The 23,959-nt window shown below is 42.7% G+C and overlaps 1 protein-coding gene across 1 annotated transcript in view; it reads left to right on the forward strand.

Moving 5' to 3' along the window:
- Positions 1 to 1,100: 1,100 nt before the first annotated feature.
- OTUD7A (OTU deubiquitinase 7A) overlaps positions 1,101 to 23,959 on the forward strand; it is a 247,108-nt gene continuing 224,249 nt past the window's right edge. The window contains exon 1 of the mRNA XM_074966182.1: positions 1,101 to 1,472. The gene's annotated coding sequence lies outside the window, so the exon portion shown is untranslated. The remainder of the gene's footprint in view (positions 1,473 to 23,959) is intronic.

The raw sequence follows: 23,959 nt of genomic DNA on the forward strand, positions 1-23,959 counted from the left end.
GTCCCCGCCCCCAGACGTGCATTATTGATGTAAAATATTGCAGGACCCTTTGTACCTGGTCAATAATTTATAAAGAACTGCTACTTCTATCCTTGATGTATGCAATCTGCAATAGATTAACTATTTCAGCTAAGGAAACTAGTTCTCCTTGAGTGCTGATCAATGCTTTTTAATGTTCACTAGGCCACCGTTTGCCTCATGATGATTCTTTAACCCCCACTCAAAAGTTTGCTTTTGCTCCTTTCTAGCTCACCCTGTGGTTCCAAGTAGGAACTTGAGTGCCCAGGTCAAGATGTGTAACTCTCTGATCCATTCCCTCGCGCTCTCAAGCTGTTTACCTCATGGCAAAAGCCGAAGAGAAAAGTAAGCTCCCTTTGAAAAAAAAGTTCATCGTTGATAGTTTTCTCAGATAAACTCCAAACCTACTCTACCACCTCAGCTGGCAGTGGTTTATCTGTGAAAGCATGAGAGAGCCGAAGATGCTGCAGCCCAAAGTAAATGGGGTGTTATTACTGAGGGCAATCCCGCAACCATCCCGAGGAAGCGGGGGCGTTACTTAGAAGGCGTTAAAGATTGTATCGACAGGCACCTTCAGCGGCACGGGGAGGAAGGGAGCGCATCCCTGCCACGTGCACAAGAGCTCGGCTCGGTGCAAGCCCAGGCTGTGTCCCCCCGCTCCAGCCTGCACAACCCGGGGTCGGGGTGAATGTGGCCGCGCCCCCCCGGCAGGCTTTCCAAGCAGTGCCTGGCGGCTGGTAGCACAGCCCGTCCGGGTACCCCCGGGCCGGTTTGGGCTCCCCCCTTCGCGGCAGGACCCCGGGTCACGCTGCTGAAGGACTCCTCAGCCCAGTAGCGAGCCCCGGATCGAGGCCCGCGGTCCGGCCGCTAGCCCGGCTCTCCCCAGCCGCCGCTCCGCACCCCTCCTCCGGGGACAGGGCGAGGCTGGCGCGCCCGGCGTGCGCTGCAGAGGCGGCTCCTCGCCCGCAGCGCCCCGGGGGCCGCCCGCCTGGCTCGGGGAGCTAGCGCTGCCGGAGCCGGGAGCCGCCGGCGTCCTCAGCCGGGCTCGGGCTCCGCTCCCTCCCCTGGCTGCTGCCGGCCCAGCGTGCCACTCAAGCGGCCTGGCACGTCCCTTTGCCCGGGGAGGAGCGCTCCACCCCTCTCCGTTCCGGCTTCTGCAGGGCGAGGAGGGGGCGGGCCGTGCAGCCGGTGACTTCATGGGGAGGAGGCGGCAGCGGCAGGAGGTGGGTCTCTCCCTTTCTCCTTCTGTAGGGCGAGGAGGGGAGAAGCAGCTGCTCCCCCAGGCCGGCCGGGGAGGAGGAGGAGCAGGACCAGGACCCCATGACTGAAAGCAGCAGCTGAGGGAGAGGGCTCCAGCTGATCTGATTTCCTCCTCCCCCCAACCACCCCATCCCCCAGTTAGAGGAGAATGGAGCTCGGGTAATCAGGGCTGGCAGGAGGTGCAGCAGGAGCAGGTAAGAGGCTGCTTCTCCCTCCTCCCCGGCGGGTACTGTGCATGGCAGGGGCGGATCGGGGGGGAGTGTGGGCAAGTGTCACTGCAGCAGAGGGGATGGGACAGGTGCGCTCGCTGCTTGCTCCCATATCATCCCTAGCCGGGCGCTGGGACCAGCGGCGATGTCCTTTCTCGGGGCTGTCAGAGCCGTCCACGCCAGAGACGTTCCAGTTGGGTCTGGGCTGGAGTAGCAATAGGGCCAAGCCGACTGGTTCATAACCTTGTGTAAATCCTTGCCTGTGAAAATGCAGGCAGACCTTCCCTCCCCCCCACCACACACACACACACACACACACACTCTCCCTCACTCAATAGTCAGCTCCTGGAAGGGATTCTGCATTGCAGAATCTCCCACCGAATTCATGGCTGTAGTCGCTGCTTTATCTGATGGGAGCCTGCTTCTTGGCCAGGGAGTCCCTTTGTGGGCAGGAAGCCGGCTTGGGCAGGTGATGACCCCTGCTGCTGCTGCTGGACCTTCACAGGCCATTTGTGAGAGAGGCATTCGCTGATAATAATTCTCTCCCCCCCCCCCCCCCGTGCAAAAGACTCGCAAAAGGGAAATGGTCAGGCTCAGGATCCATGTGAATAAACATCCATCCGAGTTTACAGTGTGACTTGTAATGCAGTGTGCTATCATGTGCTTATAAAACATAATGCAGTAAGGTACAAACCACCTTACATCATTTAAATTGAAACATCACCTTATCCCTTCACTTCCCTTAATGCTTCAGGCATCTTTCAGCTTTAAGCCTTGTGGAGACTCATCTTCCCCTATGAAATTGTGCCATGCTAGGCTGTATGTCACTGTAACTTAAAATAAAAGGACAAAAATGTTGACTTCGCTGCCGTGGTTTTATCAAAATATTATCCCCACCACTGGTCAATGTTGTGCACACCCTACTCTTCTCCACCAGCTCAGTAAAGGGGGAAGGGAGGCCTGGAAATCCAATCTGTTGTCCCTTGGATACCCCTTTAAATTTGACGACATCAGTGATGTCATAATTTAACAAACTTTTAGTTACCCCACACCTAAAGAGTGCACCAATTTCCAGTATATCCTGCAGACATAAATTATGTAAATATGAACAAAATCAAACCCTTCTAACTTTTAATTTGACCTTTAGCAGCTGAGGCCCATATTTTAAACGGTCAGGGCATGCATTTTGCGTAAACTGATTGAAAATACTTTGGATGTAATGGGCTTGGCTCTAACTCTCAAACCAATCCATAGTGAACACACCTTAGCTCAAAAGAAACGGAAATGCCTCATGTGAACACGTTTTTAAAAAAATCAACCTAACACAAAACCAGCTCAAGTAATTGACATTGAATCTGGAAAAGACTGGTGTGGCACAAATCTGACATTTGTGCAGTGCTTTGAGATCCTTGGATAGAAGGTGCTGTAGAAGTTCAAAGTATTGTTTATGATCAGTTATTAAAATATATGCTAGTGGGGAGGTTGTGTTGTAACTATTCTCTTTTCATTCCTGAGGTATTGAACCTATATGTTTGGGGCCCCATTTTCTACTCTCTGTATGAGCTGATTAGATTTCTTTTTAACATGAGTAAGGGTCAAATTCTGTGCTTAGATGCACATGCACAACTCTCACTGGCATAAGTCAAAGTAATGCTTGCATATCTGAGCACAGAATAAGATCAAAGAGATTATCCCATGGTCATCATTACCTGTCTCCCTTTCTGGCATGTTTTATTATAGTCATATCTCCACTTGGCAAGGCCCTAAGGTGGGACAAGATGTGGAACAGCAACTCAAAATGAGGGACATAATGAAAGTGGTAGTGCAGAGAATTTAATGTGATACAGTATTGAAATAACGTTTCTTGAGCTTTACTTTTTCATGATTCTGCATTTTGATGTAAATAGTTTACAAGAATCTCAATCATCTCTGCAACCGTTTAATTTGTTTATAAAATGATGGCACTTGAAAGTACCATATGGGCATAAGTGTTAATGATCAGCCATAATAGGCTAATAATCTGTTACATAAACATAGCAAAATCAACATGTTCTTCGCCTAGTCATAATGAAGTATCTATATTTGAAAAAGATGGTTTGTGGGAGCAGGGGTACAGATGCATGCATTTGAGTTCAGCAGTTCAAATTCTGACATGGCTGATAGTAGCTAAAAGCCACTATCATTTGGTTGTACATGTGAAATGAGTTGGGGGGGTCGCATTTCAGTTCCGACTGAACCCATGTTCACAACACCAAAAACACCATCCTAACTGGCGCTCCTTAGTATTCATGTTGGCAATCTTAGCAGAGAGGCCAAGGATTCAATGGGCTTTCAATCAATGGGCCTCCAGGTCAGTTTGAGGAAAGCTAATGGTCATACTGTACTTGTTCAGTGGGTTCACAGATTTCTATCTGCAGAGCTGTGTGTATGATGCTACATGCACACGTACTCAAGAAACTTAATGCCTGCTGGTAGGAAGGAAGCTTTACAGATGCATCCACTGTACTAATTGTTGCCGTACTAGTCCTAAGTATTGCCCTAAATCAGAACACTTAAGATATGAGATGGCATACCACAACACACAATTTCTCAACCCATGTTGTCTGTACGTAGGCAAGGTTTAAAGTGTAAGTGATATTTTCAAAACCATAGTCAACATTTTGTCAATTTTATTAAGGCTGTTATGGATTTGATAAAATGTAATATGTTCCTTGCTAAACTGCTTATCTCCATTCTTACTCGTGTGCAGTGCTGCATTACATCATTTGCTGTCTGGATAGAGTTCTTTGGTGTAATACATGTGTAGGTAAATAGATGTGTTAATTTTTTTTAAAACCTTGACAACTGTTTGTCACTGTATTTTTGTTAGTCTTGATTGTATTGCCCTCTTAGAAACTTGGCTACTTTTTTTATATGTCTATTGTCTCTTTCTGTTTGGATAAAATTAGGTATTCCCTCTTAATTTCATCAGCTAGAAATAATATTGTAGTATTGATGATGTAGTCCTGTATCTTTAGTGATCTCCTGGCAGCCTTAAGAATAGTGACTTCTGTAATGCCACCAGGGGGACAACAAAACTTTTATTTTTGGTGAGCCTGCAATTTATGTATTCATGGAGACGAAGTTGGGGGTGGGAAAGGAGGATTAGAGGGAAAACTTGTAGAACACTTACCACCAGATCACTTGGACTTCAGATTTTACTGACTGTTTTTCATGAAATGGTCTTGGGTACAGAAAAATATATTAAATGGAAATTAAAGCTTATGCTTTTAGTTCAGGAAATAGCAAGCTGTTTAAATATCAAATCTTGCTGTCAGAAAAGTGAGGCCTGCATGGGCGGGGATGATGTTGTTTTTTACCTGGTCTGGTCTTTGTGTTTGAATGTAGTTTAATTTTTCCTTTTAGCACGCACCAGTTTAGCACATAAATGTGTGCAAAGAAATCTGTTCCATTGTGTAGAACTAGATGATACAGACATTCTGGATCAGATGAATGGTGTCACTCTATTGACCTCCAATGGGACTATGTTGACTTACCTTACCTAAGCATCTGGACTTCTATTTTCAGTAGGGGTGAAATTCAACCGGTTTAAGTAAGGCTTAAGCATAGACCTTATGCTGAGCCTTGACATAGGGTGAGCTAAGAAAAAAAACCTCTGACACAGTGTATTGCTCACAACAATGTCATACAATAGCAAATAAGATGGCAAAATGGTTTTCTATTCCTTGGATAGTAATAGTTGGCTTTTCCTGGCAGAAATAACTGTGATTGTTGCAGTCCCTCATCTTTACTTGCTGTCCTCCAGACTTAACCAAATGTTAACCAAAAAAGGTCCAAATGGGAAACTTGTTAAATATGCAGGAAGTGGATATGTAAAAGTTTTTGCTAACTTGCTGTTTTTCCATTGTTTTCGTAGCAAAATTGTATTTGATAAGCATTTCTGATGGATTTCAAAATACTTGAAAGAACAAAATGAATTGTGATGTGTTTCAAGCCTTATTCTGAGTTTCCTTTACCTTCCGGCTCTCCTTTCAGTGCTTTATTTTGAAGTCAGTACTGTGTGTATTAGGTACCTCTCATACCAGTGGCCCTCAATAGCTGTCCTTTGCTGTAGTATTATTGGGTCATTGATATGATCAGTACTCATCAATTCATGTATGTTTTGGTTTTTTTGGTTGAGCCATTGATGATCTTTTATGTTTGAAGTAAACAGATGATTAGGTTACATACTTCAAGTACATAAAAGGTTGTTACAAGGAGGAGGGAGAAATTGTTGTTCTTAACTGCTGAGGATAGGACAAGAAGCAATGGGCTTAAATTGCAGCAAGGGAGGTTTAAGTTGGACATTAGGAAATTCTTCCTGTCAGAGTGGTTAAACACTGGAATAAATTGCCTAGGGAGGCAAATCTCCATCATTGGAGATTTTTAAGAGCAGGTTAGACAAACACCTGGCAGGGGTGATCTAGATAATACTTAGTCCTGCCATGAGTGCAGGGGTCTGGAGTAGATGACCTCTCGAGTCCTATGATTCTATGATTTAACTATTTTTAACATTTATTCTTTTTGTTCTTTAAATACTATGTTATTTGGGATTATCTTTATTACCTAGTTAAGTATTTTAAACTCAGGCCTTTGAGTCTGAAACGTATGTGAGTAATATATATTTGTTGATCATTTTGACTCGCTTATCATTTCTATATAAAGTTCTTTGGTTTTAAAACACTGATGGATAACAATGTCTATCTGAACAAAATCATTCACAAATCTTACAACTGAAGACTATTGATTTAAAATTATGCATTTTATCAATGTAACTTAATTTTTGGAATTGGATATTTCTAAATACAATGTATTTGGCCCCAGACCTGTTGGATTCAGTAATCTGCTTCGTAAATTTGTCTATATACATGCATCTCTCTTAGTTTTTATTGCTTTACACACAGTGGTGCTACTTCCTCTTTCTTAGTTTAAATCAATTACATTTGTATTTCAGTTTCAATAGCTTTCCTAAAATCCTTAATTATTGATGTCTTACTTTACACATAAAGAAATGGGCAAGCAGTATGGTTGGAAGTGTTGAAACCATAAACTCACTGAACATTAAATCCCACCAAATGAGGGTAGATCCATCCTCATCATCGTATCCACTCATTATACTCCACACCTGAACATAGCCATTATATGAACAACATACCCCCATATCTCAATGTCTGTACTTTGACCCGTTAAACTTTTACCCCCAATCGGAGAGATTGCAGATTATGTATTCCTTACGCCACCCATTCCTAAACCAAATTTCGCACCCCTTGATAATCTGTACCTTATTCCCTGATAACCAGAAACTTCTATGCTTAAACTCTGTACCATTTTCTTTTTACTTCAACATTATCTTAATAACACTGATTGTTTGAGCTAGAAAATGCAAGAACTTGCTTGATGAAAGTATTTTTAAATACTGCCATATCAGGAATGTTAATCTTTATTTTCAGAATGGGCAAAGCTACTAATAATTTTGAACGTATCCATATGGAATCGGAATATTTCTCATTGTCTGTTTAAAATTTCATCAATCAGAATATTTGGAGTTGTGCTGTGTTTGATCCATGGGCATAACTTCTATATTTTAAATATGACATTTAACTACCATTCTGAATGTACAGAGGATGGACTACAACTACCACTTTTTAGTTTAAAGTAGCCGCTTTTTGCATCCATCTTTGTATTTTGCAGCTTCCCAGCAATGCTCCTCCTTTCCTATTTGTGATATAGCTTGATTTTAGCAAGGTTTTTGACAAAGTCCCACATGATATTTTTATATACAAAGTAGGGAAATGTGGTCTAGATGGAATTACTATAAGATCATACTCAAACGCTAGTTTTCAATGGTTCATTGTCAAATTGGCAGGGCATATGTAGTGGGTTCCTGCAGGGGTCAGTCCTGGGTCTGGTACTAATCAATATTTTCATTAATGACTTGAATAATGGAGTGGAAAGTATGCTTATAAAATCTGCAGATAACACCAAACTGAGAAGAGTTGCAAGCAGTTTGGAGGACAAGATTAGAATTCAAAACGACCTTTACAAATTAGAGAATTGGTCTGAAATCAACAAGATTACATTGAATAAAGAAAAGTACAAAGTACTTCAGTTAGGAAGGAAAAGTCAAACGCACAACTACAAAATGGGGAATAACTGGTTAGGTGCTAATACTGCTGAAATGGATCTGGGGGGTTGTAGTGGCTTACAAATTGAATGGAATCATAGAATATCAGGGTTGGAAGGGACCTCAGGAGGTTATCTAGTCCACCCCCTGCTCAAAGCAGGACCAATCCCCAACTAAATCATCCCAGCCAGGGCTTTGTCAAGCCTGACCTTAAAAATATCTAAGGAAGGAGATTCCACCACCTCCCTAGGTAACGCATTCCAGTGTTTCTCCACCCTCCTAGTGAAAAAGTTTTTCCTAGTAGCCAACCTAAACCTCCCCCACTGCATCTTGAGACCATTACTTCTTGTTCTGTCATCAGCTACCACTGAGAACAGTCTAGATCCATCCTCTTTGGAACCCCCTTTCAGGTAGTTGAAAGCAGCTAACAAATCCCCCCTCATTCTTCTCTTCCGCAGACTAAACAATCCCAGTTCCCTCAGCCTCTCCTCGTAAGTCATGTGTTCCAGTCCCCTAATCATTTTTTGTTGCCCTCCGCTGGACTCTTTACAATTTTTCCACATCCTTCTTGTAGAGTGAGGCCCAAAACTGGACACAGTACTCCAGATGAGGCCTCACCAATGTCGAATAGAGGGGAATGATCACGTCCCTCGATCTGCTGGCAATGCCCCCACATATACATCCCAAAATGCCATTGGCCTTCTTGGCAACAAGGGCACACTGTTGACTCATATCCAGCTTCTTGTCCACTGTAACCCCTAGGTCCTTTCCTGCCGAACTGCTACCAAGCCATTCGGTTCCTAGTCTGCAGTGGTGCATGGGATTCTTCCATCCTTAATGCAGGACTCTGCACTTGTCCTTGTTGAACCTCATCAGATTTCTTTTGGCCCAATCCTCTAATTTGTCTAGGGCCCTCTGTAACCTATCCCTACCCTCCAGTTGCAGTTGCAAATAAAGTTAAGATCATTCTGGGATGTATTAACAGGAATATCGTATGTAAGACATGGGAGGTAATTGTCCTGCTCTACTCAGCACTGATGAGGCCTCAGCTGGTGTACTGTGTCCAGTTCTGGGTGCCACATTTGAGGAAGGATGTAGATAAACTGGAGAGAGTCCAGTTGGGGAGAGGAACAAAAATGATGAAATGTTTAGAAAACCTGACCTATGAGAGAACGTATAAAGACCTATTTAAAACAAACAAACAAACAAAAAAAATTGGGCACATTCAATTTAGAGGAAGAAAGACTGAGGGGGGACCTGATAATAATCTTCAAATATGTTAAGGGCTGTTCCCAAAAGAAAGGGAATCAACTGTATTCCATGTTCACTGAAATTAGAAGGAGGTAATCAACTTAATCTGCAGTAAGGGAGATTTAAGCTAGATATTAGGAAACACTTTCAAACTATAAGGATAATTAAGTATTGGACTAAGTTGCTAAGGGAGATGGTGGAATCCCCATCATCGGAGATTTGACAAACACCTGTCAGAGTGGTCTAGGTTTACTTGGTCCTGCCTCAGCACAAGGGGGCAGGGCTTGTTGACCGCTCAGGGATCCTTCCAGCCCTATATTTCTGTGATTCTCTTAGGATCATAGAGCATATAGGAAAGCTCCAGTAGTATTTTTTTTACTGAGGAGTAATATATATTGACTAAACAAGGAGGGGCCGAACCTTTGCCATGAGTGAGTACACAGTGAAAGAATGCTGATTCTGTTTTGTTACACTGATTGTATTTCCACTGTTAATACTGGTATCTGGAATTAATGTAAGGGACACTAGGATAACTTGTTTTATCGTGTTTTAATATGTGCCTGGAATACTGTTTTTCTAATTGTGATGATTAACTGTTGTGCCTTTAGTAACCTCTGGTCTGTTTTCAGGGATGTTCAAAACAAACAAACAAAAAACCCACCACCATGTTGTCAGAGATGGGAATAATTCTGATTATTCCCCTGCAGCACTGATTGAGGATCCAAGCTATCTCTCATACTTGCAACTTCTGCAAAGTGATCCAGTGTTGCATGAGTCTTTGTTTAAAACTCCAGGGTCCTGAGAGTCTCAGCTTTCATTAAGAAAAGTTTCTAGCTCTCATGGTTGCAGAGAGAGCCTGAAAACAAATAGTAAGGCTTAAAAACCAGAAGGCAAATATAAAGGCCCAGAATTTTTATTTTGTTTTCAAAATCATATGATTTTTTTTAAGCCAGCCTTGTGATCATCTGAGTCCCAGCTCATGCTTTTTGAACACTTTTAGGATTACCAATACCGGTGGCCTGTGCTAAAGTTACGACCATCCAGAATCTAATACAGCAGATTGATTCAGCTTTCATCCTGTAGCTACAATATCAGCCTAAATTAATCAGATTCCCCCCTATTTGGCCTCCTCTTTCATGGGCCACAGAATACATTACTCTTGTTAGTCTGTATAGAAAGAGCAACTCCCTTACCAAACTCTTGCCCTTCTGCACCTGTGGAGAAAGTGAATGTGTTATGTTAATTAACTTTCTCTGATTTCAACTTTAAATACTCTCTCCCAACTGAATATCAATATGCAGTGGTCTGCTTCTACTTTTATTGATGAAAAGTGCATCTCTTCTTTACATCTTTCATTTACCTACCCAGACAAAAGAAAAGAGATTCCTTAAAAAGAGGGAGGGTCATCTTATGATTTTGTTTTTGCTTACAGTTTGGTACATTATTGACTTCTTTCTTGAGTTGGGGCAGCAGCATGGAGAAATAAATTTCAGAGCCATTTCCTTGTAGATGACTGTTTTATTGTCTTTTTCTAAAAGACCACTTGGGATGGTAGATCCTTCTGAGGCTGTGCATTTCTTCACAATAGAAAGTTTTGTAGTAGCAAGATTGTTTTATATAAATATAACTGAGGTCCTGACATAACATATGGAAGTTACATGTACCTGTTTATAGTAAAGATTCTTCTGCATGTTAGTGCTGTGGTAAAGTTTCTAATTTCTGTTCATCACTAAATGGTTGGGGTCAGAGCATCAAGTGTTTTTTGGAAATAATTGCTTGCATTTTTACCGTCATTTTCCTCCAGAAGGCTCTCCAAGTGCTGCGCTGATTTTTTTCTCTCTCATTTGACAAGAACATACAGTAATGCTTACATCCCCCAGCTCAGGGATGGAAAGTTGAGGCTGCTTAGCAATGGCAACACTGTTTAACTTTTTAGGGCAGGAAGTGCAGAGTAACGTATCCAATAGATATTACAGAAGATTTTAGTAGGCAGAATGCAACAGCCCAAAGGGAAATTTAACCAGGACAGTTGGATTAATAAGATCCCTATTTGTGAAGAGACTGAGGAGGAAACAAGAGGTCCAAGAATCTTTCTTTATGCTTCCTTCAACTTTGGTGCTGTGCTAGGAAAACAAATATGATCAGAGTTAACTCTGCCAGGTGCGGTGGAGAATTTGGTTAGCTGAATGTCTTTTTAGTGGCATCAAGGGATGCTGATATGCAGTCCATCTGTTGAAATTTTCAACTGGTAAATCCAATCGGAGGTTGTAATTTGCCTTGGGTAAAGGTAGGTTAAGGACTAACTAGCTGGATCTAATGGTAGAAGTTTCAGTGCTCTGAATTCTGAGAAATAGGATTCAGCAGTTTCATGCCATGGCACAAGTAGGCTGTTTGGGGGGTACCTAAATACTAGCACCCAATGAAAGAGACTGGTGGAAACCGGAGCTGGTCAGGAAGTGTGTGTGTGTGTGTGTGTGTGTGTGTGTGGAAATTGCACATTTGTTATGATGGAATTTTAAATTTTTGAGAACTGTTCCCTGCAGCTCTAGTAGGAACATCTCCTCCTAGCATAGGAATCCTAGTTATGGAAATGTTTGTTCCTAATTATAACTCTTATTTTTCTTGTATTTTGCTAATATTAAAGTGATCTTGTATTCTTTTGCTCATTATTTTAGGATGTCTGGTTCCTTTCTTTATTCCTGTAAATATTTTCCCCACAGTTTTGTTAGACTTGTAAATAAATAGTAACCTTTGTTCTTCCCTCCTTTGGACTGCTGTCTACAATCTCTAGAGCAGTTATTAGGGGAGTGGAGTGTGTGGGAACAGATTAATTTTCAAATACCTACCTGGGAAAGAGATTTCTGTTAGTAGAAAAAGGCATAACAGGAGCCAATGGCTGGAAGCAGAAGCTAGACACATTGCACCATTTCTAGTCTGAAACTTTTAACCGTGAAGGTAACTAACCATTGGAACAACTTATGAGGGATGTGGTGGATTCACCATCGCTTGCAGTCTATAAGTCATGACAGGGTACCTTTCAAAAAGAGTTTATAGCTCACCTAGAAGCTATAGGTTTGATGCAGAAATCATTGGATGTGGTCAGGATAGATGGTCAGGATGGTGGTTCTTGGCCTTCATAATCTGACTAGAAGACTCTCTAACCAGGGCCGCAGTTTTTGCCGCCCCAAGCAGTCAAAAAAAACCTGCCACCGCAGACGGCAAAAGGGAGAAGCTGCCGCCCAATTGCCGTGGCCTGCGGGACAGAGGGGCTGCCGCCAAATTATCACCACCGCGGAAACACTGCCGCTCCTTTCTAACTGCCGCCCCAAGCACCTGCTTGGAACACTGGTGCCTGGAGCTGGCCCTGACTCTAACTTGATCTCCTCCAGAACACCCACTTTAAATCTCTTGGAAGTCAGGGCGATAACCCTCGGCCTGTTATCTAAGGTGACATCAATTTAGTTCATATTAAACCTGCTAAAATGTCCATTAAATTTCATTTTTGTAGTCAGCTAATCATGGAGATCATAACAAGCAGCATATACAAGAACATAAAACATTTGTATTATAGTAGCACCTGCTGGTCCCAACTGAAATCAGGGATCCCAAGTGCTGTGCAAACACATAGTGAGAGACAGTCCCTGCCCTGAAGAGTGTGGAGTCTAAATGAACAAGATAACGGGAGGGGACACAGAAGTCAAGCGACTTAACCAAAGTCCACAGCAGGTTAGTGGCCCACCCAGGCAGCGAACCCAAGTCTCCTGAGTCCCAGCCCAGGGCCCTACTAACTAGATCATGCTACTCTCACCTAATCTGATATGGACACCTCCCATGTTTCGCTTATCCCTCTGAAAAGTTTTTTTTGGTAAAGAACTCCAGGAAGCAAGAGTACTGGGGCTTGACAGACAGTGAGGACAGAATAAACTGAAGAATTAGGCTGTTCTTTTGTCCAGATCTTAATGCCCCAAATCCATTTTGCTGTGGTAGATCCATTATCTGGTTGTGGTTATCCATCTGCATCATTGTGAAGAGAAGAAAAATCACTGTTAGCATCAGAGACCCTGACTGTCTTGTTCATTCAGCTTGTTCAACTACAATACTTCATGGGTCTTTCCTTCATGAGAGAGGCCTTCCTGGAAAGACGGCACTTAAAGAGGGCTGCAATTCTTCCCAGTTAAGAAAATTCACATTTCCTTCATTCTGTATTGTGCAAAATTTGTCTAGCACTGAGGCAGATAAGCGTAATACAGAGAAAAGGCATATGGAAGTGTCATAATGACTAAAGGTGACAACAGCTATGCTGTTTTGTAATAAGGGCTGTTGTTATCTATTAAGTTCTGTCCAGGGACACATCACAGGTTTCTGTTACTGCCTGTTTAACAGGCAATCTCCATCCACTATTCCCTTAAATCCCTCCATGAACATGCTGGTTAGTTCTGTACAGGTAGCCTATTGTGAGGGAAATTCACAAACACTGGCATGTTCCTGACACATGTTCCTCCTCCCCGACACTTGCCCCTTCTGCGGTGTGTGGGAGACCCTGGTGCACATCTACGTCGAGTGCGCTAGGTTGCAGCCCCTTTTCTGGCTCCTCCAGAACCTTCTCCTCAGCTTTGGGCTGCACTTCTCCCCACACCTCCTGCTCTATGCACACCTCATCGGTGGCCCCACGAAGTTGCGAGACCTCTTCCTGGCACTGGCCAAGGTGGCCGTCCACCATACCAGAAGGAGGATTTGGATGGGGAGATGCACTGTGACTGTGGGGCCTATTTCCGCTCCTCTCTGAAGTCGCGTCTCTGGGCAGAGTTCCTCTGGGCCACGTCCAATGGTTCCCTGGATGCCTATGAGGAGCAGTGGGCACTGTCTGGGGTTCTCTGCTCAGTGTTTCTCCCCCCCGCCCGGCTTCCTGCTTTTGACCCTGTGACCCTCACTCCTGTCCCTGTTTTTTCATTTGTGGTCCCCAAAATTTACTTGAGCCCTGGGTTCAGTGGCTCCTCCCCTTAGGGGAGGGGCCTTTAGAAGCCTGCCCATTCCTCCAGAAACTCAATAGGTGCAATGTCTCAGGTATGGTGCAGCCTATCCCTTGAGCAGGGCCTGAGTCAGAGGACACTCAGCCACAGGTATTTCACTGACCTCCTCCACACCCAGGGCTGTCCCTACCCATAGGCAAAGTACGCAGCTGCATAGGAAATTCCTGGTGCCCTATGCAGCTGCATGCTGCTCCAGCCCCTACTCCGCCTCTTCCCCATGGCCCACCCCTGCCCTGCCTCTTCCCACCCCTGGTCCTCCCCAGCCCCACCCCCACCCCCACTGCCCTGAGGACTGCAGCAGGGTCGGGCTTGCACTCACCGGCGGTGGGAAGTGCAGTGACCTGACCCCAGCCCACTCTGCACCACCGGTGAGTGCTGGGGGACAGTTTCCCCTCTATCCCCCAAGGCTGGGAGCCAGGGGAGTGGAGCAGAGCAGAGTGGAGCAGGCTGGGGCGGGTCACTCCACTTCCCGCTGCCCCGTTAGTGCGGGGTCAGCCTGGCTGTCCTGCACTCACCAGGCGGCAGGAAGTGGAGTGACCCAGCCCGCTCCGCCCCATCGGCTCGTGCTGGGGGGGGGTTTCCCTCCTGCTCCCCTGCAGAGGCCTGGGGCCCCACACAGCCCCCCCACACGGGGGCTGCGTAGGGCATGAAAATGGCTAGGGATGGCCGTGCCCCCACCCCCGACCTTCAAGTTAGTTTGTGCAATAGCACTACTCAGCCAGGAACCCTCCTGCCACCTTGCGCTGTCACAGATTGCTAAGACTTTCAGCCTGCTCTTGATGTGATTTCTGTTTCAGCCTGCTTCAGCCTTGTCTGTGCCCTACCCTGACCTTGCTCCAGCTCTGTTCCTGACCCGGTCCAGCCCTGCAGTTGTTTACTCACCCCCCTGACCTTGGTGCTGATTCCAACCTGGCTTCAACCTTCAGCCTGACTATGACTACAATCTTGAGTTGGCTTGTCCACAGACTGACTCTAGTTCTGACCCACAATCTGCCCCAGATCCCGGTTACAGCTCTCCCCTCAGCCCTGTGTCTGGCTTCGACCACCACCAGGCCTGGCCACCTAGAACCCATAGCCTGACACCTATTCTCACTCCTCCACCCACCTGAGAGAGAACCTTTCCAGCTTAGGAAGAAGGACAGGGCAGATCGGATGATAGGGGTTGCATATGGAATCCTAGAACTTGCAGCTGGGAGACTCAATAGAATGCCTTTGTAGTGAGGCCCAGATTTGCCTGAATTTGGTCTTGTTTGTGACTAAGTGTGGGTCACAAACTCTTCATTGCTTATTACTCAAGAGGATCTTCTTTCAAGCAAGTTGTCTTTGCGTTCTGCAGGCCCTTGTTCACTGGTACTCACTGAAATGAGCATAGGACCTTTGTGTGGTCATAGTTTAGGCAGCCCAGCAGATAAGCAAACATGTACGCCTACCAAAAAACCTTCAGAATGTGCATCCATTTTAAATGTCCCCAGCTTGACTCCACCAGTGTTCAAAGCAGTTGATGCAGCAGAGTTATGCTATTCCTGACACCAAACATCATGCCACTGCAGTTTAGACCTCAATTAACTTGAAAACATAAATCATTATCTTCTACAACCAGGAGAGATTCATTTTCATGTGTAAACAGCTCACTCATATGGTGATGGTTTGAAGCTGGTCATAACATTTCTTTTTAATCTAGTTGATCAAGTCTCTGTGCCCTTTGTAAGATATAAAGATTTTAAAAATAGCCACTGTATTTTTCTTTCTTTTGTTCTCTCTTTCCAGTTAGTCATAACAACAAAGTTTATTTAAATCAAGAGTGGGGAAAGAATTTGCTCCTTGAGGGAGCAGAAAATAGCAAGCCATTCAGCCCTGAGATGAGAGAGAGAGAGAGAGAGAGAGATAAAGATGGATAATTTAATATTTAAATTAAAAATAACACTTTTTTCCATTCACGAGAACCCACATCTCTTTTCCTAACATGAAAGTGAATTTTTGTGTAACATATTTGTTAATAAGTTAATGTTTGCAATCCTTAAAGAAACCTATGGTATACCTATACTCAAATTTCATGTTTTATTTCCCTGCAGAAGACACCTTATTTTTGTGAGAAGAGGGTTCAGAGAACGTCTAAACATTGTTCTTCTTGCTATGTGCAACTGTGGATACAAAGGAAATAGTGACTATTTATGTCTCAACTTTTTTTTATAAGCAGTAGTAACATATGAACTGAAGCTTCATAAAGAGAATTCCTGTTTGTTTCTTTATGTTCCCAACAAATTATAAGATTAACAATTTAGTGTGGCTCCACTAAGGAGGAAAGGACTCTGTCACCATTAACTTACACAAGTATATCCTCGCTGCTCCTTGGGAGATATTCTGCCAAGGGGTTGGGGAGCAATTAAGGTGGATGATAGGCAGAGTCTTTGGCACTGGGTGTCTGGTAGATCTCAAGGACTATGCTGTCCATTCTGTGGGGTGGAAGCCACCTTCCCTCCCCACTGAAATGACGATGAGGAAATGTCCAGAGCATAGATTTGTGACATTCAATGACCCTTATGTGGGATATGCTCAAGTGGGGATGATTTGGCCCATAAACAGCACTTTTCTTGAGATTAGGGTTGCAGGCTTTGAAACAAAAATTGTAAAGCTGTTAATGGCAGATCAATGGGCCCGGTTCACTCTTCTCATACTCCATGCTTGGGAAGAGCAAAAGTTTTGCCTTTTGAAAACAGCAGATTTAATCATGCCAGATTTTTTTTTTTTAACACTTCCTACAAGAGAGATCTCTTAAAAAGGCTCCTCTTCTCCTCATTTCAAACGATGCAAGCTGAACACTGGGTGACACTGTCAAAAAAAAATACTTGGCATGCTTTTCTGGAACAAAATATACAAACTGTAGCTCCATATACATGTATTTGCTCAGTGGTGTTGCATTCTTTCTTGGTGATGGTTATGGAAAAGTGCTTTTGTTTAAAGGAGGAAACAAATGACTAGATTTTCCCAATCCCTAGCCCTCTTCCTTTTGTAGCACTAGGATTAGGGTATGTCATAGTGCTAAGAGGAGATTATTTATAGTTGATCTACCTGCTGCAATATAAATCCTGAACACTGGAAGAGCAGTGCTTCGGCAAGTAAAACTCTAATTGTGGTAACTTATGTTTATTTTCTTTTTTTACTGTTACCCTGAGTAAAATGTAATGGGTGAGTTGACAGTACTCATAATTTTATCATTTGAAATAATAAGCACTGTATGTGACCTCCTTTCTTTTTCTTTTTTTAGCATAATAGTATGAATAGGGTTTGTTCTTGTTCTGAAGATAAATGAGCTGAACCAAAGCTTATCTGCAATGTTATTACATTTTTCAAAACCCTTTTGATGCACAAAAATCCTTAGACCCTAAGAACAGTTACCTAGAGAACTTGCTCTGTGCTTTTGTTTTTAAAAGACTGTTCCTAAACAGTCCAGTTGGCTACTTAGTAAAATTATTGATGCACAGTTCTGCTAGTGAGATGCAATGGTTCTATCTCTATTGGTCCTGCACTTTCCCATGTCTGTGCAGTTGGAATGCAATGATATTATGTACATTTGGATTTACCAGCTCTCCTTTCTCTTTCTTCAAGCCTTGCACTGTTAAATTAGGTCACTGCATATATTGCATGTTAAATAAGAAGAAAGGCTTTGTGGTAACATAGAAGAAGTTAGTGTCAGTTCTTCAAACCAGCAAGTATTACTGGAAACATATCTTATTAAAGTATACCTCACACGTAAATCTTGTACGTTCACATTTCTCCATACTACTAGTCACACGTGAACACACTAATCAGTTCTTTGTTCTGCATGGGTCTGTTCTCCTGAAAATGGTGGTATTTGGAATCAAGAAAACCAATGGGCCAAATTTTCTTCTCAGTTACACCTATGCAGTCTTACAGATGTCAATGAGTTTTCATGAGTGTAACTGAGAAGAAAATTTGGCCCTAAATACTCAGTGACCTGATACAGTGAACATCTATGGTTAGTGGCAATTGTCCATTTTCTAATCAAACATTTACAAACTTACTCTAGAAAAGGAAATGTATTTTTATTTTAAAGAGATTTGAGTTAAAACAAATTTATTTACTGAGTTGAGATTCAACTACAGACAGACTTGGAGTAAGAAATTCAAAAAGCCCCAGAGTCCCATTTGGAAAAGCAGAAAATCTTCGTTGTTGCTGAAGGAGAGTGAGCTGACAGCAGCTCCAAACCCATCTCTGGGTTTCTGTAATGTACATCATCAGTGTCCTAACCCTAAACATGTTCACCTAAGACTAGGACGATAGGTGCGTGGTTCTTCTTAAACTGTAGCACTGAGGTATTTCCAACTCTTTTACATCTCTGTTAGGAATTCCTGGGGACCCAGCTGAATTGATGGAGGAATGATGAGCTGATGCCTATTTTCTGAGATTATGATATAGCTTTTTACATGCTTCTTCTTTTCATCAGCACACCTTGAAGCACTTTACCAGGAAGGTCAGTATTGATAACCCCCTTTTACAGATGGGGAAACTGTGGCACAGGGAGATCAAGTGACTCGTGCAAGGTCACCCTGCTTGTCAGTGGCAGAGCAAGGAATAGACCCAGGTCTCCTGAGTCTCAGTCCAGTGCTCTGAACACTAAGCTACACTGGCTGTAGCTAGGGCTGTGTCATAAATATAAAGGGAAGGGTAACTACCTTTCTGTATACAGTGCTATAAAATCCCTCCTGGCCAGAGGCAAAACTCTTTCACCTGCAAAGGGTTAAAAGGCTAAGGTAACCTCGCTGGCATCTGACCCAAAATGACCAATGAGGGTACAAGATACTTTCAAATCTGGAGGGTGGGGGGAACAAAGGGTTCTGTCTGTTTGTGTGATGCTTTTGCAGGGAACAGATCAGAAATGCAGGTCTTCCAACTCTTGTTAAGTTAGTAAGAAATCTAGCTAGAAAATGTGTTAGATTCTGTTTTGTTTAAATGGCTGTTAAAATAAGTTGTGCTGAATGGAATGTATATTCCTGTTTTTGTGTCTTTTTGTAACTTAAGGTTTTGCCTAGAGGGACTCTCTGTTTTGAATCTAATTACCCTGTAGATTATTTACCATCCTGATTTTACAGAGGTGATTCTTTTACCTCTTCTTTAATTAAAATTCTTCTTTTAAGAACCTGATTGATTTTTCATTGTTCTTAAGATCCAAGGGTTTGGGTCTGTGTTCACTTGTACCAATTGGTGAGGATTCTTATCAAGCCTTCCCCAGGAAAGGGGGTATAGGGCTTGGGGGCCGGGAGGGGGAGGGGGAGACGTCTCCAAGTGGTCTCTTTCCCTGTTCTTTGTTTAAAACGCTTGGTGGTGGCAGCATACTGTTCAAGGCCAAGGCAAAGTTTGTACCTTGGGGAAGTTTTTAACCTAAGCTGGTAAGAATAAGCTTAGGGAGTCTTTCATGCAGGTCGCCACATCTGTACCCTAGAGTTCAGAGTGGGGAAGGAACCTTGACATAATACAGCCAAACCTGAAGCTGCAGGGCTTCCCCATCTTACTCGGGTCCCACCAAGTAGGAATGATAGCTGGTGAGATGTTTACCATTCAGTGCCAGTGCCACCTGGTGTGGTGAACAAGCTGATTCATGAGACCTCTGTGGAGATTTCTTGAAACCCTTGAGGGGAAAAATACACACCTTAGTTCTTGACATATTAGTCAAGGACATATACTCGTTCTGTTTTATGAAATGTCAGCCTTCCCCACCTCCCCCGCAGCTGGTATGGCAGAGCTGTCTGAGGTAAGATGGAGTGAAGGTAGTTATACATTGACTTTTGGGGCTTGCATATGGGTGACAAACCGGAAAGCTTTGCAGCAAGTCCGGAGTTGTTGGAACTGGCCCTGAAAGGATTATTCCAGACTCCCAAATCAAACAGGATTGATAGGTAGCCTTTTCTCTCTTCTGTTCCCCTCCTTGTTGCTTTGACAATTGATTTTAAACTTTCCATCTGCTACAGGTAGAGCCCTATAAAAACATGTCACAGACCATGGAATCTAGTCTCCCCTAATGAAATCTGGTCTTTTGCTTATTTTTACCCTATATTATACTATAAGGTAAAAGTGTACAAAAGTACACAGTGTTTCTCAAACTCGGGGTCCTGACCCAAAAGGGACTGCAAGGCTATTGTAGGGTTTGCCATATTGCCACCTTTACTTCTGCACTGCCTTCAGAGCTGGGTGGCAGCAGAGCAGAGGCTGCTGATCATTGGCCGGGTGCCCACCTCTGAAGGCAGCTCTGCAGAAGTAAGGGTGGCATGGTATGGTGTATTGCTGCCCTTACTTCTGCACTGCTGCTGCTGGTGGCAGCTCTGCCGTCAGAGCTGGGTGTCCAGACAGCTGCTTTCTGGCTGCCCAGCTCTGAAGGCAGCGCAGAAGTAAGGGTGGCAATACTCTGGACCACACACACACACACACACACACACACACACACACACAACTTTGCAACTTCTTGGGTTGGGACCCCCAGTTGGAGAAATGTTGACTTAAGGGCTTTACATGTTTGTTTTTGCTGTTTTTAAATACTATTCATGTTTTGTTACAACACCATGAAATTTAAGATTTGCATATCTGACACCATGAAATTCAAGACTTTTAAAATACTATGACTGTGAAATTCACAAAAGTGGACGATGAATTTAGTAGGGCCCTAGTTATAGGATCCAGCTGCCCAAGTTGCAATCTTGTGAAAATTGAAACAACTGAAAATGAAACCTACTGGTATGTACCTTGCTATTGCTTCAGACTAAACAAAACCATTTTTTTTCAATTTTTCCTTTTAAGTCATGTTTTCTAGACCTTTTTATAATTTTTGTTGCTCTCCTCTGGATTTTCTCCAGTTTGTCCATATTTTTCCTAAAATGTGGCGCCTAGAACTGGACACAATAGTCTGTCCAGTCAACACCCTTGCTAATATATCCCGGCTTGATTTTTTTTTCAACAGTGTTACACTTTTGACTTGTATTTAACTTGTGATCCAATATGACCTCCAGATCCTTTTCCGCAGTGAAAATCTGGGAGTCGTGGGCTGTGTCACTGCCCTGTTTAGTGGTGTATGGTTCTTCAGTTAACCATATTGCAGTAAGGGGAAAAACTCTTTTCATCTGCAGTGTAGATCTGTTGGTTGTTCTCTTTTTGTTGCCCATATTAAACAAGTGTATAATGTGCATTGGAACTCTGCTTTCCATATGGGAGATTCATAGTGTGGATCAGAGGGGAAAACTTTGCCTTAAAAATGTAATAAATCGAGTGAATATTCTTAGGTACAGACTTAGCCTCTGAAGGCACCTCAGACTCATGGTAGACCTTGTGGCCGTGCAGATCCCTCATATAGTTATTAAAATGTTGATTTCCCTTATTTCCATTAGTGAACAATACAATTATGTATTTATATATAATTTGACCTCTTTATCCAAAAGGATTTTGATACATTTGACTGGCAATTTGACTGGCAATATGACCTGCTATATAGGCATTAGGGACTGATTTCCAAGACTGCTCACATCTTTCTTGCTCCCAAGTTAGGTGTACAAATGGCCTAGGATAGTGACATGTATAATGTTACTGCTCATTGACCGTTGTAAGGGTAAAAACAGAGATAGTGGTAAAAATTATTATATTTAGATTTCATATAGTATATTCACATTAGTCTGAATACTGATAATCTACTCCCCAGCTTTACTTCTGGTTCACTACTGTGTCTTTAAGGAAGCCTGAAATCATTAGTATATTTTTAGTAGAATTGAAACACCACCAATGGTAATAAGTATAATAAAACATCTTTTTTACAGAGGTACACTCGATTAATAAATTACAAAATATTTCAAATCAGGTGAATGACGGCAAATGTAGAGCGATTTATGTACAAACTTCTTACTCAAACACCAAATCCTCTTTTTCAGTATGTATTATATATGATTCAACATATCTCTAATAGTTTTGAGGATTTGGAGGGAAATTTAACTGAGAAATTATGCTGAAATTTTAATACTTACAAAAGTGTGCTTTTTATGCCAGTTATGATGGAGTTTTCTCTTGAAGCTTAATTCTTTGAATTCATGTCCGATAGCAGTGTTGGATGTCTGTGAGAACAAGGGAGAATTTCATGAGGTACTGTAGATAACACCAAAATCTGGAATGAAGGAAGAACTGAGTTTAAGAGAAGAGCTGGGTAAGGCAACTTTCTCTCCATCCTTTGTCGCTCTCAGCTCTAAATAGTGATCCTCTCTCTTCTCCCTCAGTTCTACTGACTATGACAAGATTCAGGCTCGTGTAATGGTTTTTAGAGACTGCATCCGATGAAGTGAGCTGTAGCTCACAAAAGCTTAGGCTCAAATAAATTTGTTAGTCTCTAAGGTGCCACAAGTACTCCTTTTATAAGTGTACAGTTACCTTTTGTGGTCAAAAGGAAGGGGTCACATCTGTTCATATTGGAAATCTGGTTCAGCACTTACCTAACTGGTAAGGACCTTAGACTTCCTGGTGAATAGTTCTATGCACATATTCAACGCTGCAGAGGAATTCCACAAAACCTGAAGAGACGCACACACTAGATGACTGTGTGCTCCTTTAGGTGCTCTTGAAAGTGCCACCATAGCCTGGAGATCTGTGTGCGTATGAAATTCTCTGTTTAACTCCATTTTCTTAAAAGGAGACCTCATTAGGCTTAATTTTGCAGCTGGGTCCATGCTGGTAGACCTTATGGCCGTGCAGATCCCCATTGACTAATGGGACTCTGTGTGTGTGTGTGTGACATAGTTTCAATAGCAGAGCCTGGTAGCTCTTGCTGTAAGCGTGTGGTGTTAGTCAAAACAGAATGACGGTCTGCTATTAAATACTACTGCTTCTGAAGTTGGATTGTTGTTAAAAATCTGTGTAAAATAGATGGTTTTCGCAGGCCTCAACTAAAATTAAATTACCAAAAATATTGTATTTTCGTGATAGATGGAAGGTGCTAGGATCTAAGATAAGATCCCCTGGGGGGTTTCATAATGAATTGAGTACTGCATTTTACAACCTCTTTTAGGAAAGTTTTTCACTGATTATGTCATAAAATTGAAACCTATATACTAAGATACTGATTTTTTTTAGTCTAATTTATACTTCCATCTGCTTCCTTTCCTAAACTCATGGGATTTCAGCCATGTTATAAAGTAGGCTTCTGCATAGCTATATCATGCATCTGTAAGCTCTTCCATTATTTAATAACGTGTGAATTCTTGCAAACATCTGTTTTAGGTTAGAGCCATCTCTTCAATTCAAGAAGGCTGGAGTCTTGCACTGGGTAGCAAATAGCAGGTGTAAAATTAATTTCCCCTTTGGTAGACTGGTGTAAAATTAATTTCCCCTTTTTACTGGAAGACATAATAAAGCAACCAAGGGTCTTTTTTGTTAGCACAAATCTAGTTATCTGAGACCTCTAGTTTTTAAGGCTTTTATTGGGTCAATGGTTTGTTATAAAATATTTTTAAACTGTAAATCACGAATAAAGCAGACTTAAAGTTCTTTAGTTATTAGGTGGCCTGGCTAGCAACATTTATATGGGTGCTACCCCAAGTTGAGCTCATCAACTGGCAACTTAGTGTTGCAACTCACTCACTTTAGCTAAAAGCTGTGATTGTTTCCCTTTGAGAAACTACTAGGGTTGGAAACTTGTGAAACTTTTTTTTGGGTCAAGACACAATCCTTCCTCCTCCTGATGACTTTTTACCTCTCTTGTACCATTGGAGAAAAATATGCATTGGCTCCTTTGCTGCATAGGGAGGCAAACTTTCCCTAACTTCTGAGGTTTAACAGTCCCATTGGCAATCCAGAAGTATTTTGAAAATATTTGGTCTCAAAAGCAGCGATGGATTAAGGGCAAATATGTGAATGAAGGGCCAGAACAGGATCAGGGCCTCACACAGCATTTCTCTTGTGCACCTGAATGTCATGCAATCAACAAAGGCCTCGTCCAGGCTTATTATTTCCATGATCAAAGAGTTCTGCATCCCCACTGGCTT

Source organism: Natator depressus, chromosome 10, assembly GCF_965152275.1.
Source record: "Natator depressus isolate rNatDep1 chromosome 10, rNatDep2.hap1, whole genome shotgun sequence".
Taxonomy (NCBI): domain Eukaryota; kingdom Metazoa; phylum Chordata; order Testudines; family Cheloniidae; genus Natator; species Natator depressus.